Source organism: Mustela nivalis (assembly GCF_964662115.1).
Source record: "Mustela nivalis genome assembly, chromosome: 14".
NCBI classification, from domain to species: domain Eukaryota; kingdom Metazoa; phylum Chordata; class Mammalia; order Carnivora; family Mustelidae; genus Mustela; species Mustela nivalis.
In genome coordinates, this window is record NC_139033.1 from 45,164,768 (window position 1) to 45,179,629 (window position 14,862).

Consider the following 14,862-nt stretch of genomic DNA (forward strand, 5'->3'; position numbering starts at 1 on the left):
CTAACTTGTATAAAGGAAGTATGAGGCAGAGGAAATTCAGTTTTTAAACTCTCAAATGACAACCACTGACAAACTGTTATATTCTAAAAGCTTAACTATTTTATTAACTAAAGCATTATTTTCTTGTCTTATCATTTCAGTATCCAGGTGCTTAAATTTTACATAAATATAAAAATCAAATGTGTTAATAAAATCAAGTGAGATTTGGCAAACTCAATTTGGAGTTTCTAGCAATGTCTGTATAACCTCCGATGGTGTGATCTTCATCTGCCAAATGTCAGCTTCATTCTCTCCTCTGTGTCCTGTTTCCCCCTTTTCTGCCCTACCCCTTATGATCCCCTGCACATAAACCCTGAGAAAACGGCCTTATCTTAGAATATTTCATTGATTTGTTTCTGTAAGAACTGAAGTCATTATGGGAGAGATGTCTAAGAATCTGGTTGTTCAAATGACCTGTGAGAATCCGTCCACATTTTGTGCCCACTATTCCCTCATTTATATTTGCCTGGATGTGCTTTTTTCCTAGTCAGTACTATCCCCAAGGAACACCTGATCTTCAGATTTACAATTTACAGATGTAGTGATTGGCTGAAGAGGGCTGTTGAACATAAAATCCTTAAAGGTAACACTGGGAAATAGAAGAGCTGTACAAGGCAGGCGGTCTCAGTGTTTCTCAGCTGGGAATCGCAGTATTCTTAGGGCCATTTAAACCACAGGAATGCTCAGGAAGGGTAGAATGCTTGAAGGAGACCGCCCCGTCATGGTCAAATACTTCCGTTATCTCGGATGATGGAATAAAAACTCCGTTGTGTTCTTTAAACAAACTTTTTCTGTCTTTAATGACTGGACAGAATACCATTCTGTTGGTCTGAAGCCTTGGTTATCATTTCTGATGTCATGGAAAGTGCAATTCCACTCGGAATCCGAGGTCTCAGATTCGGGCCCCGATTCTGCCCACGGATGGTGACTAGATAAACCATGCCATCAGACTGCCTCCGGTTCCTCACTTCCTCAGATGCCCCGAAATGAGGAAGTGACTTTTGAGGTTCAGCTGTGAGGACTGAACGGGAGCCCTCAGCACAAGGCCGGTGCGCGGGAGCAGATGCCGGAATGTGCGGGGAACCGCGTGCGGCCTTCCCCGCCACCTCCTCACCCTCGCAGAAAAGTGGCGACATGTCACCCTCCGAGGTGTCCAAGGAAGACCTATTGTAGCAAATTCTCTGTGGCCCCGAAAGTAACATGGGGCAAGCCCGAAGACCACTGCTGTGCAGCTGTAGAAGTTCATGTCGTTCAGGAGTCCGGTCCGGGGTTTAGGCTGCGTGGCTCAGGGCAGACCTTCTAGTCTCGCCAGGCTCACCGCAGTGCTGGCCTGGCCTGGTGTGACTCAGTCCTCTCCCACGTCCCCTTCGTCCTCCCCCAGCTAGCCCATGGCCCCTGTCCCATCTGCCTGCTGCCTGCTGACGGGCGCTCCCTGGAGCCAAGCCACAGGCCCAGGCGCAGGCGGAGAGGCCCTGCCGAGCCGAGTGGCCAGGGACTGGCCACACAGAACAAGGAGGAATGGGGGCTCTCCATGCCCTCCACCCACCACCCCCGGGCCTGGGGTCGTCCAGAGTGGGGAGTGTGGAGACGCTGAACAGATGCCAAGCCAGGGGCTCTGGTTCAAGTGCTTTTTTAAATTCCGGGAGCCTTTAGTAGAAGCCTATTTTGACTTACGCCATGAAGGTGAGTTAGAACCGAAGAGCATGTTTGCGGCCTGCTCGGGAAGTCCTTCACCAGGGTTGCCCCTGCCACTGTCCTGTGACTAGAACCAGCCTGGCTTGTACAAGCTAGAAGAGTTCTTCACTTCAGAGAAACCTTTAATGATAAGCACTTACATTCATTAGTACCACTTCCGAAACATTTCTGGGGCTTCTTAGGTGCAACGATGTTACCTATACTATAGCCTGTTGATCCTGCTCTAGCCACGATCACAGTATGCTGTAACTCTGACACAGATTTCTAGGAAGGAAACACCAGTTATCTGTGTCCCGTTTCTAGCTTATATTTCTTTTTTTTTTTTTAAGATTGTATTTATTTATTTGACAGACAGAGGTCACAGGTAGGCAGAGAGGCAGGCAGAGAGAGAGAGGAGGAAGCAGGCTCCCTGTCAAGCAGAGAGCCCGATGCGGGGCTCGATCCCAAGACCCTGGGACCATGACCTGAGCCGAAGGCAGAGGCTTTAACCCACTGAGCCACCCAGGTGCCCCACAGCTTATATTTCTATATTAGAATCCAAACTTGTCCAGAGAGTCAGTCTCTGCCATGGAGGAAGTTAGGAGGCGAGCATCTCTGGTGGTTTGGCTGGCGTGGTAGCCCTAGACAGCGGAGTTGACTTCCGCCTTCAGCAATTACGTCCAGCATTTGTTTGCCCCATTTTTCAGAGCACTGAGTATTTCTCCGTGAATATATGTTTAAAGGGGCTCCCCTTCTCATTCCTCTTTAATGGTCACACAAATCCTTTTTGATTATCATATTCATGTAAAGACACAAAGGTATTTTGTAGTCTGGCCGGCAGCAAATGGGGCTTAACTTTTTTTTTCCTAATAGACCCCCTATTTTTGTGAGATACAAAAACACCACCAAAATAATAATAATAATCCAGATTATAACAATCAGAGAAAAACACTGATGTATGTTTTTTCCACTCTTCGGATGTACATACATACTTAATCGGAAACGTTTCAAGCTTCTCTAACAGCACATTCAGTTGAGAAAGCTATTAGAAATCATAAGAAAAAATTTCTGAAACACATTAATCCATTCAGCAAGTCATAATGGACACGTAATATAGTTTCTTTTAACTGGCTTTGAGGAACACAAAAGTTCCATGTGGTCCACTTAAAATTCAGAGTTTGTGGGGCGCCTGGGTGGCTCAGTAGATTAAGCATCCGCCTCATGGTTTTGGCTCAGGTCATGATCTCATGGATTGTGAGATGGAGCTCTGCATGGGGCTCTGAGCTCCGCGAGGAGTCTGCTTGAAGATTGCCTCCTCCCGCCCCACAAGCACACACGCTCTCTCTCAAGTGAATAAACCTTTACAAATATTTGGAGCTTATTTTTTTGGTTGGCTTTTTGTTGTTGTTTTAAAGACTTATTTATCCATTAGAAAAAGCGAGCATGTGGGGAGGAGTAGAGGGAGAGGGAGAGAAAGTCTTAAGCAGACTCCCCAACCCGACTCACCACTCGAGGCTGGGCTTGATCTCGCGACCCTGAGATCCTGACGTGAGCCAAAATCAAGAGTCAGATGCCCACCTGACTGAGCCAACCAGGCGCCCTGAAAAAAAAGTTTGGAGTTTGAAATTACATATGAAAATTTAAGACATCCTTTTCATGCATGCTTTTTTTTTTTTTTTTTTAATGCACCTCAGTGGAGTGTATACTTTAATCAGTGTATTTGGAAGCAAACATTCCTTTGTCTTGCCTAAGTATTCTAAAATAAAAGTGTGCAATAGAACCAAAGAATTTATTGATCAGCTAGCATTAGATGTTCAGTTATAGTGAGTATAGAAAGTATATTGGACTTATGGAGTATTCAAGATGCCAAGATGGTCAGTTAGTAATACTACATTAAAACATTTGTGATTACTTCCTTGTAATGTTTTGATAAATTACTAGCCACTTATTAAGTCAAGATCTGGTTTTTTTCCCTTTTTTCCAACTTATAAACTGTATTGCCAAGAAGTATTATACATATCACATATAATCCAAAAATGTGATGATATGCTTTGGGTATTTTTTTTTAAGCCACATGGTTATATAAGAACATTTTTTTCATAAAACCCAAAACTTCTGAATAATCCATAGGTACAGTTAAAGAAGAAATTACATTTCCTTTCATTCCAGCCCATCACTACTGCTCTCCCTGAAGAATGCCTTTTGGTATTTTTGTCCTGGTACTAAATGTGGAACGGAAGCTAACTTTTTCCAAGGAAGTTGAACTTGTCTCCAGGTTCAGAGAAGCCCCCGTGACCTGGGTCTTTACCATCCCCTTGGTGGACTCCCTGCTTTTCCCAGAGTGACTCTCCAAACCCATTCTGCTCACCACCATTTCCTGCTCACCTCCCTACTCAGCCTGGTGGCAGAGAAAAAGTGTGTTTTAGGTGGGCACTAAGCCAGGTGCTCAGAGCCCTAGTTAGTTCTGCAAGGCTTTTCTAGAGCACTACCAATCAGACATTCCTTCTCAGATTTTCATTCTCCGCGGCACCTGACTGTCCCCACAGCCTACACAGCCTCCCCGACTCTCACTTCAAACAAACAAACAAACAAACAAAAAACCCAGGAAAATGAAGACAAAGTTCCTTTGCAACCTGCATAACTACTTCCTGTCTCTTCTGTACCCAGTGCAGTTGATTGAGACCAGTTTATTCCAACAGGCTCCCTTCCCCGCCCCCTCCCCCCCAACCACCCCACCCCTCCACCTCCACTCACCTCTGCTTGCTGTGGTTGCCCTTGGGCACCGCCCTCATTTTTTCCCTCAGAGTTGGAGGAAGGGATGCTCTGTCCCAGGCTGGTTCCTGCCCCCTGGCTTCAATGTGCTTTCCATATTGGAGTCACGAGGTCACAAGGAAAGCTGTTCAAATGCAGCCTCTCTGGCCTCCCCTCCAGCGTTCTGACTGTGCACGTCTGGAATTGAGACAATGGAATCTGCATTTTTAGAAAGCCCCAAGCGATTGTCAGCCAGCAAACCACTGCGTGAGGCCGTGTTCCCTGTGCATTTGCAGACCTTGCTCCTCTTCCCACCTCCCACACTTTAAGACTCAGACTGTGCAAACAAAGTTGCAGTTTCTTCATTTCATACCACTAACTTAGACTCCCTCATGAGCTCCATCAAGCTTTGGAAGGGGGTGGGAAGAGGTGGATGGCCTTAAACTTGCAAAGCAAAGATAACTCACTCTCTTAGTCTGTCTTAGGCTTCGGACTGCCTCTTTGGAAGAGATGCTCAGCTTCTCAGAGCCTCTTCCTCTTCTCTTCCCTGAGATGGCATCTGACAGATGGGAGGTAGGGCTTATGGGAAGTCAGTTCTCCAATGCTTGGCCTTGAGGGAGACCTTGGACTTTGGGGACAGAGGTGGGAAGAAAGCTGGAACTTTGGAATGCCCTGAACATCTAGCTCCAGCTTGGGGAAGCCAACAGTATTTTCTCAGGCTTAATTAGACAATTCCCTCTACCAGTGGTGAGCCAGTGACTCCGTGCCATACTGGCTGTGCCTAGGAAAGCCGTCCATGACCCCACCGTGCAGCTTCTGTCTTATTCTCCATCTCTACCCATGCCTCCCACCCCCGACCCCATCCATACCCAAGGTTTGGCCTCAAGAAGGCAGGAGCAATCACAGGTGGCCTAACTTCTTTACAACCTACTCTCCTTGAGCACCTCTCCCTGTCTTGGGAGTCATTCCACTCTCTCCCTCACAAAGGAGCTCTACTAAGTTCCCTCTGTCTGCAGCTTAGAGACAAACTACACATTCAGCCATCCAAGCTTGCTTCTAGTATGTGAATGGGGCTCTTAAAAATGTAAAACTCCCTTTGCATTCTCAGTAAAAACCTGACTTTCAAGACCCTTTATTGTCTTCCTAGAGAGGCCAAAGAAAAATAAAATACTAAAAGACTCTTGAGGGTCACAGCTTTATAGTGACTGTCGTTACCCTACTGTACCTCCTTTCCTTTTGTGCCATTATTAATCTCCATGGCCTAGCTGGAGGGCACAGACTGGGATGGGGGATAGAGACATTGATGAGGAACACAGGGTCTTTAATATTATTAAAGTCTTGGCCCCACATAGATACTTTGCCCCGGACTTGCTCCTTCCAGCCTCTGTCTTTGCCTGTTCCGCTCTTAGTACCTTGAATGTCCTTCCCTTGACAGCTTGCTGGGACACTGTCACCCCCCACCTCTGGCCTTTGGCCATTCTTCCCTCATTTCGAGGCCCCTTCTCAGCACTCCCTTCAGAATCTGTTTTTCCCAGTGAGAGAGCATCCATCACATTCGAATTAGGTCCGTCTGCACCTAACATTTAACGACATGGTGAGCTCCTTTCTGCCTTGGAAAGCTCTCAGCCTTCCAAATTTATCCATTCTTCAAGACCCAGTCTAAATTTGATCTCCTTTGTGAAGTCTTCCCTAACCACTGCCCCCAGAGCCGTCACTGGTGGTGCACTTGGATGCTTACAAGACGCATGGGTGGAAACTCGCATGGGAGCCCCGGGAGACCAGGGGCACTGGGAGACTAGGAGGACTGGGAGACTGGGGGCGCTAGGAGACCCTGACGTGGGCATCTGAGAAAGGAACCTGTACAACGCGTGGATAAGCACAGGGGCCTTCAGGAAGAGAGGTTTAGATTAGATTTGTTTGCTCCGCTTGCGTTAAACCTCCCAAAGGGCAGAGGCTAAAACCAGTTTTTCCCAAACATTTCTTTTTTATATATGCTACATCTCTGTGTCCACTTCAGCATTTCCGGTGGGCCTCATGCTTAGCAGGCAGCCAGTGAATGTTTTTGATCGACTGACAGGTGCTCAGAAAACCTAGCCTGATTGATTATCTTGCGATGCTTTCCTTTCCTGAGAGCCCATTAATGTTTAAGTTGTTTTCCTTGAAATGTTCGATGTGCTTACCCCCACACCACCTTCTTTTTACCTTCCACAGGCTCCCGTCTTGACAAGATGCTCTCATCCTCTCCTTTGGGATCTTTCGGCAAGCCTTAGTATGTGCATTTGAGGTGGGAGCTGTGGGGAGAGGCAGGATTGGGGACCAACCTAAGTTAGTGCCCAGAAGGAAAATGGCCTCTGCAGGGAGCAAAAGCATCCCTGTGGATTTCAGACACAGCTCCTTTCAGAGCAATGTAGGCTTTCTGACCTGGGAGGCCATAAACTCTGTGGATCTCACCCTGTTCTTACTTTCTTTATCATACATCTGGGTCTGGGAACGAGAGGTTAGATTGGTCTCTGTTGAACTGTAGGCACTGCAGGGGGCTCCTAACGATCACCCTCCTCCTTGGGGGCTGGGGGAGCTCATCCTGACAGAAAAACCTCTCAGTCAAGAGTTACTGTCCTTAGAGAACAAGGCAGGCACAGAAGTTGTTTTGGCGTCAGGAAACCCCGGTTTGCCTCCCCCAAGGAAGAGGATACTGAGCACAGACGACTGTGAGCGTCTCAGGGTCTAGCCCATGGCTGCTCCTGCGCTTTTGTGCGGTTACATTATTTCCGTTTCTCCTTTTTTTCTTTTATAATTTTATTTATTTATTTATTTATTTATTTATTTATCTATTTATTTATTTATTTTAGCGGGGGTGGAGACAACATGCATGTGAGTGGGAGGAGGGTCAGAGGAAGAGGGAGAGGCAGAGAATCTCAAGCAGACTCCAACAGTACATGCTGAGCACGTACCCAATGCGGGGCTCGATCTCACGACCCTGAGATCATGACCTAAACGAAACCAAGAGTCGGACGCTCAACTGACTGAGCCAGCGGGGTGCCCCTATGATTTGCACTTTTGAATCAAATATATTGGAGGATCAACCACTCTTTTTAAACACTGTTTTTGTGTCTAGCTCTCTGGGTGCTGTGAGAGAAAGGCACTACCTACTTAGGAAGACCTTAGATATGCTCTCATGGGTATGACCACTTGGGTTATAAAGCTGTGTGGAATCAGAAGATTGAAAGCAGAGTCTGTGACACAAAGTGCCAGGGGTCCCAACAAGAGCAATGAAATCGGTTGACTCTGCCAGTTGACTCTGAAAACATAGTGGTTTGTTTGAAAACATAGAGGCGTGGTGGGCATGTGAGCATGGAGGAAGGTGGGTGCAGGGGTGAGTGGTAGAGAAGAGGGAAGAGGGGAAAAGGAGAAAGTCCAAGAGCTTCTGGAATGAACAGGGACGGGTCTTGAATGGTGACCACTTGGTTTCTTTTCATGTGTGTGCAGTTTGGAATATGCTTGGTTCCCAGTGTTCCCAGGTCAGGTAACTTCTTCTAGGATGCGAGTCCATCCCACAGGCCCTGTTTCCCTGGCCTGGGTATTTTCCAGGGGCTCCTCTGTGACTCTGCTCAGAAGAACTGGTCTAGGGAGGCCAGGATGGCAGGAGCCCTCTGGCTTCAAGTCTGCAAGGGTACGTGTTTCTACTATATAATTAGCAGCATTTAACAGACTGTATCAGCCCTTTTAGGATGGCTTTTGGCAAGTGGGATAGAAATCTATTATGCATTTAAATTATACTCGGTCTTCTCTTTAAAAGATTTTCTGTAGCAAGGCCTCTCCACTCCATGTCCAAGTATGTCTCAGACCATGAGTCAAAGGAAGTAGGTAGCTTGTTCTCTTGGGCTAAAGAATTAAGAAGACATCTCCACCCAAATAACAGGTAGGTGGTGGGAAAAAAAACTAACATGTCCCTCCATGCTTAATCATCAGGCAAGGAGAGGGCCAGGGAAGTGCTCAGTAATGGGGAAACCTCAGAAGATTTAAAGAGAATTACAGCCAGACAAGGCTGAACATTGGACACCTTCCAACAAAGCTCTTAAAAGACTGGAGTCACTGCCCTGTTCTTGAGCTCTGACCTGGAGGGAAGAGGAGTCTGGGAGACCTGGCACAGAGGCAAGAGTGCTTAATTGTCTTTCTGGTTCTGGATCCTCTTTAGCAACCTGGGAAGGGGGGCCAGGGGTGGGCTGTTCTTTATGAGTACACAAAGCTAGACGGGCTAGGCTCACTTACAGTCCCCTGTGGCTTTCCTCACCTTCTGCCTGGCTGAGTTTCCAGGCCGGAGGGATAATGCAGGGCCGCCCCCAACCCCCACTGACCCTGGCGGCCTCCGGCCTGGAACACTGCAACATCCCTTTACCACCAAACTGACATCTATCATACGCTTCAGGGGAGGGTGGGGGTCGGGGGGGTCAGACAACTATCGAAACTAGATCGTGAGCCCACAGTGTAGACACTGCCTACTTCCATAGCTGTGCAGAGCCTCTCCACCCCGCTGACCACCATCTGCCACAGAGGGGCCAGAGCATGGTACCTGCTCCCGTGATGTGATGCTAGCATTGAGGACGTTACTGAGAACTTTCCCTTGAGCCTTGTCGTTGATACCTTTAGTTGTTGTTTACACGGCCTGGGCCAGCGGCAGACTGCTGGAAGCAGCCACAAATGACTGGGTTGATGACTGTATAAGGTGCTGTTTGGTGATAGCAGGAAAGGTGGAAGGAACTGAGGCAATGAAATTGTTTTTCCTGTGGTTTGTAAACTGATTCTCGTATCCATTCTGTAAAGAGAAGTCCTGAGAGCAAGGCTCACTGAGATACGTAGATAGTCTTAACATGTACCGAGGGTACCAAGCACTGTACTAACGGCTTGGCATACATCATTTCCTGATGTAAGGATCATAATCCTTACACACTCCTAGTAATGGCTCCATTTCACAGAAGGGGAAACTGAGTCACACACCAATCAAGCATCTTACCCAGAGCCACTGAGCTGCTAAATGATGGAGGGGGAGATTTGAATCCAGGACTTGGATTTGAATCCAAGGAGACAAATGGTGGAGGGGAGATTTGAATCCAGGACTTTTTGATGTCAGAGCTTGATCTCTCGATCCTGACACTGCCTCGCCTGTCTCTATGTTGAAGGGTATCTCTCATTGGAAAATAATGGATCTATTGATTTAAGAACCTTTACTCAAGTCACAATTCCTGTGTTCCACGAGGGCAGAGGCTGTCCTCTAATTTGTATCTCTACAGGGCTATGTGGAAACAGATGCTCAGCCAGGCCAAGTAGCTCCCCCAAAGTCACCTGGTTTTAAGTGGAAGACCTAGGATTTGAACTAGAAACTTCCTGGCTCTGCACAGCCCCTTCACTACCATCTCGGGGATCTGGATCCTATTTCCATGGGAAGGAAGGAGGATCAAAAGGTGTGTTTTCCCAGCTGTCCGCCTGTAGCAACCCCTTCCCCATCTCCTTAGTCCATCCCACTGCTCTACTAGGCTTCCCTGCTCTATAGTTTCATCTCCCTCAGGGAGGTGGGGCTAGCTGGTGATCAGAACAGCCTCAAGTTCAGGGTGGAGCATAGACAAGGCCTTGTAGAGAGGAGGAAGAGGCAATATCTGCATGGTTTCTACTCTTTTTGGACAGAACAGCTATTTGGGCTGTTGTATTCAGGGCACTCTCTATATGAGACTTGGGCTATAGCTGGTGGAAGAAGAACACCAAGAATGACAAATAATGATTGCATAAGTGCTTTAGAGACCAGAAAGGGGCCATCAAGTTTGAACATGTAGATAATGTCATTTATTTATTTGTTCATTCATTCATTCATTCATTTTTCCAAATTGAGCCCTCTTGAGACTACCTCTTTTGGGGTATGCTATAGCCACAGATCCAGAAAAATCAGAGATACAATTTATTGGAGGCAATACATCATGAACACATTGAGACGGATAGATGGAAGTGTTGCTTTAGAGCAATGTGTTGGTAGTGATTTTGCACAGCACATTGAACTTTGCATGGCTAGTGAAGGGCAGCACATTAGACATGTCATGGAATGTCATTGAACACATCATGTGTTGAAGGATCAATAAGGCATTTAGTTATGTATAGTTACCTGTGTTACTCTGTGGCCACCCCATATAACAGACTGAACAAAGGAAGGTGGCTTTAGAGCTCAGAGCCCAATCCCCTGTGAGCCCACAGCGAGTAATTTCCACCTTGAGGTCTGTGGCTTCTTATTTGCCTGCACTGAGGTCTGTTCATTCTACTTTTCTTCCTGGTGTCATGAGGTCAAAGTACCTGGTGTCATGGGATCAAAAGGTGGTCCATGCATGAGCAAGATGGAGTCTATACAAGATGGTTCCCAGAGTACAAAATCTTACCTATGCCCCCCGACCCCTCTAGCTACCAACATTCCAGGAGAAGAGTAGAGAGGGATGTATTTGATATCCTTGGAATTAGGTGAAAGCCTGTCCCAGAAAAAACACTCCTGTCTGCCTGCCAAGTGACCGTCATTCCCATAATTAGTCATTCTTATTAGTGGCTCCCAAAGTCTCTGGTTCACATGCAGAAATTTAAGGGTCAGGATAGGATTCAGCCACTGACTTCTTAGTTTGATATTAGAGAAAGAATGAGTAGAATAAGGAGAATCAAACTACCTAGGGTCTGGAGACCTGAGTCCCATTCGGGGAGTCTTAGAGGGCAGTGGTGATGGATTAGGGAGTGTCCTAGCACCTGTGCTCAGAGGGTCTGCAAGAAACAAATTAAATTGAAAATCCTGCCCCTAATGCTTCTCACCCAGGACAGCTATGAAACAAACACCCTATTCCCAAGGCAATCTGGAGTTGTTATTAATTAGATCCCTTAGGAAAGAGGACTCACAGTAATGGGGATATAGGATGAGCAACTTTTGAGTCTGATGGGTGGAAAAAAGATGTAGGTGAGTGTATAAGAGAGCCTAGGAATCTAATAGGTCACCCTGGGAGGTCCTATGGGTGGAGACACTGTGGTGGTGGTCCTTGAGAGAGCTTAGTGATGTGTGTGTGTGTGTGTGTGTGTGTATGTGCATGTGTGTGTGTGCATATGTGTAGGGGGACCTCAGAGAAGGGGGGGTGAGATAGTTGAGTTTCATAGTAGTGGTGGGAAGCAGACAAGAAGGAAGTCTAAAGAAAGAAAAGACCCTAGAGGTCATGGAACCTGTGTTGCCGCCACCTGTGGGTGAACAGGTGGGGCCTGTGGGAAGGTGAAGTCCTGGAGACTGGGATAAGAGACAGGTGTGATTAGTTTTAAGACCCTAATAACAAGAAATGAATCAGTGCTGGGCTGGAGCCCCGGATATCTAAGGTCTTACACCCACTTGTCACCAATAGCTATTTGGTCTTGACAAGACCCTTGTCTTCTCTGGGCCTGACAAAGGTATTTTTACTGGGATGGTTTCATGGTTTGTTTTTCAGACACATTCTTGAGACAAAGTAGCACACAGAGGTTCTGGAGCACAAGGGGTTCAAGTGGCCATGAAGGACACATTACTTTTCACATTGCCACCCAGGCTCAGCTACTGCCATGGAGCAATTTTGTGAGGGAAATGATCAGGGGATTACTTATGTTCACATATAGTTTGAAATTCCTATTTGACATTATAGAAGCTGTTGAATATACAGGTCTGGATATCAAGGAGACATTGGGGTATAGATATAAATTTGAGAGTTGCCAGATAATAGCTGGTATCTAAATCCAAAAGGTTGAACCTCCAGTCTCTGGTTATCACAGAGCAGCCGGTAGCAGACTAACTCTTGTACTGATAATAATGATAACTCTGGAGGCGTGGGAGAATGACCTAACGCAACCACCTACTGGAGGAGATTCAATCCTTGAGAGAAGGGAAACACACTGAATGGGACCCACATTTATACAAGTGTTTTGCTGAGGGTACTCACTGGCCCACACAATGCACAGTGAAAGAACTCAAGCAGAGTTCTTACTGAGCTAAGGCTTTTAGAGAAGCTGGAAATTGAGGAGAAAAGTGGGAGTCATAGGGCAGAGAGCCTCTTTTTATAATCTGTATATAAACTCTTTTTAAATCCTTGCCCGACTCCTTATTTGTCCTTGTGGGCTCAAAATTCCAGGGTGCCTCAATGAAGTCAACAACTGCAAGACTAAAAGAGCTGAGCAGAAATTTCAACTTCCTACCACACTCAAGTTAGTGGGGCTTTGGATTCAGACTTTCCATAGAAACTCCAGGAAGCCCACATTTCGGAAGTAAAGATATATCCCAGGACTAAGGGATTCACTCCATAACTAAGGAAAAAACAGAAATAAACCTACCAAAACAGATCCTAAAATTAAGCCATCTCAGGATTAAGATGATCTGCTGGTAATTTAACAGCTTGTTAGAATAATGGCACACAACACTCTTCAAAGGAAGATAACCAAATCTAGACCCTTACAACAAATCATTCATAATGTCCAACATACAATCCAGGATTACAAGGAATTTCTAAAAACAGAAATATGTAACCCATAGTCAAAGAAAAATCAGTCAACACAAGTAGAGACAGATATAACATAGATGTTGGAATCAAGGACAAGGACTCTAAAATAAATGTGAAAAGTTTTTTTTTAAGAACCAATAGGAATAATGGACTAATTGGTAACGAGATGGGAAATATTCAGGAAGAATATGAAAACTCTAAAAAATAACCAAATGGAAATCCTGGAACTGGATAATACAATCTATACAAGAAAAAATTTAGAAGATTAGATTCAACCATGTCCTTGAAGACCAGTCAATAGCCAAATGAAGCACCCAGAGAAAAAGATACTGAGGGAAAGAAAAAATAGAGCTTCAAAAACCTGTATCAAAAAGTGTGCCTTTCAAGTAGTTGGAATTCCAGAAGGAGAAGAGACAATAGGACAGAAAAATACTTGAAGAAATAGTAGCCAACATTTTCCAAGTTTCCTCAAAATCAGCAACCCACAAATCCATGAAGAGCAATGAATCCTATGCAAGAATTTTGGAACACTGAAAATAAAATTGATTTAAATTTCAAAAAAAGATTAAAGAGTACTAGATACACATGTTAAACTGCTAACCCAGTGTACCAAAGATGGCAGTGGTGGGTGGGGGTGGGGGGAAATCCTAAAAATAGCAGGAGAAAAAAAGATGCACCACAATAGGAATGATGGCTGACTCCTCATCAGAAAAATAATTACTAGACAATGAATGAATCTTGACTGTCTTGAAAGGAAAAACCCTGTCAACATAAAATTCTATATCCTGCAAAAATATATCTCAAAAATGAATATGAAATAAAGGCATTTTCCAATAAGCAAAGGCTGACAGAATTTCTTGCCAGCAAGACCCACACAAGGAAAGACAGTCAAGGAAGTCCTTCAGGCTGAGAGGAAATGATACCAGAATGGAAATGATATCATGTAGAAAGGGAGGAAGAGCACTGGGGTGGGTAAGTATGTGGGTGCCAGTAACCAAGACAACCGTTAAGTCAACAACAGAGGTGGGAACAGAGGATTTAGGGTTAAAAGTCAAGAGTTGGGTTTTGGCCTTGTTTCACTGTGTCTAAATAGAGCTGTTGATCAGGCAGCTGCATAGATGAATCTGAAGGTCAGGGGCAAGTTGATGGGGCCAGGGTGTCCGTAGAGACATGATCAGGATGCAGGTGGTGCTCCACGCCTTGTCTGTGAGCCCACTGAGGATGGAAAGGAGGTGTGAGAATTAAGCCCTGGATTCTCTGAAGTTTAAGGGTCAGAAATATGAGTGGCAACTAGTAAGTGTTGGGTCGAGTGGAAGTGACCAGGGGACTAGGACAACCAAGGGATAGCATTGCCCCTGAGACCAGGGTTCCTGGAGGACAGAGGACTGTTTATGTCAAATGCTGCTGGTGACTGAGAAAAGGGAGGATAGACTGACGGACCATGGGATGAACAATGTGGAGTGAGCTGGGGGCCCAGGGAGACCCGTTTCTGTGGGCGGTGGAGTGGGCCTAGAGAGAAGGGCCACTGAGGAAGTGGAGGCAGAGCAGAGCAGCGTTTTGTGGGAATTTTGCCATACAAAGGAGCAGCTGCGAGCTGGGAGCTGGAGTGGGGGGTGGGGTCAAGAGAGTGTTTTTAGATGGGGCTGAAGCAGCAGGTTGAAGTCTGAGAAGAAGGATGCAGCCAAGAAGGGAACAGGGGCATGTCAGGGAGACAGAGGGGTGTTTAGGAGGAGGTGGAGGGATAAGGAGGGGATGAAGGCTGGGGCCCAGAAGGAAGATTTTCCGGAGAGGCGCAGAGAGCTCAGGACTACGGAAGGGAGAGAGGGCAGGGAGCAGGCGACTGGGCCTTGAAGTTGGTCGCTTTGGTGCTGAC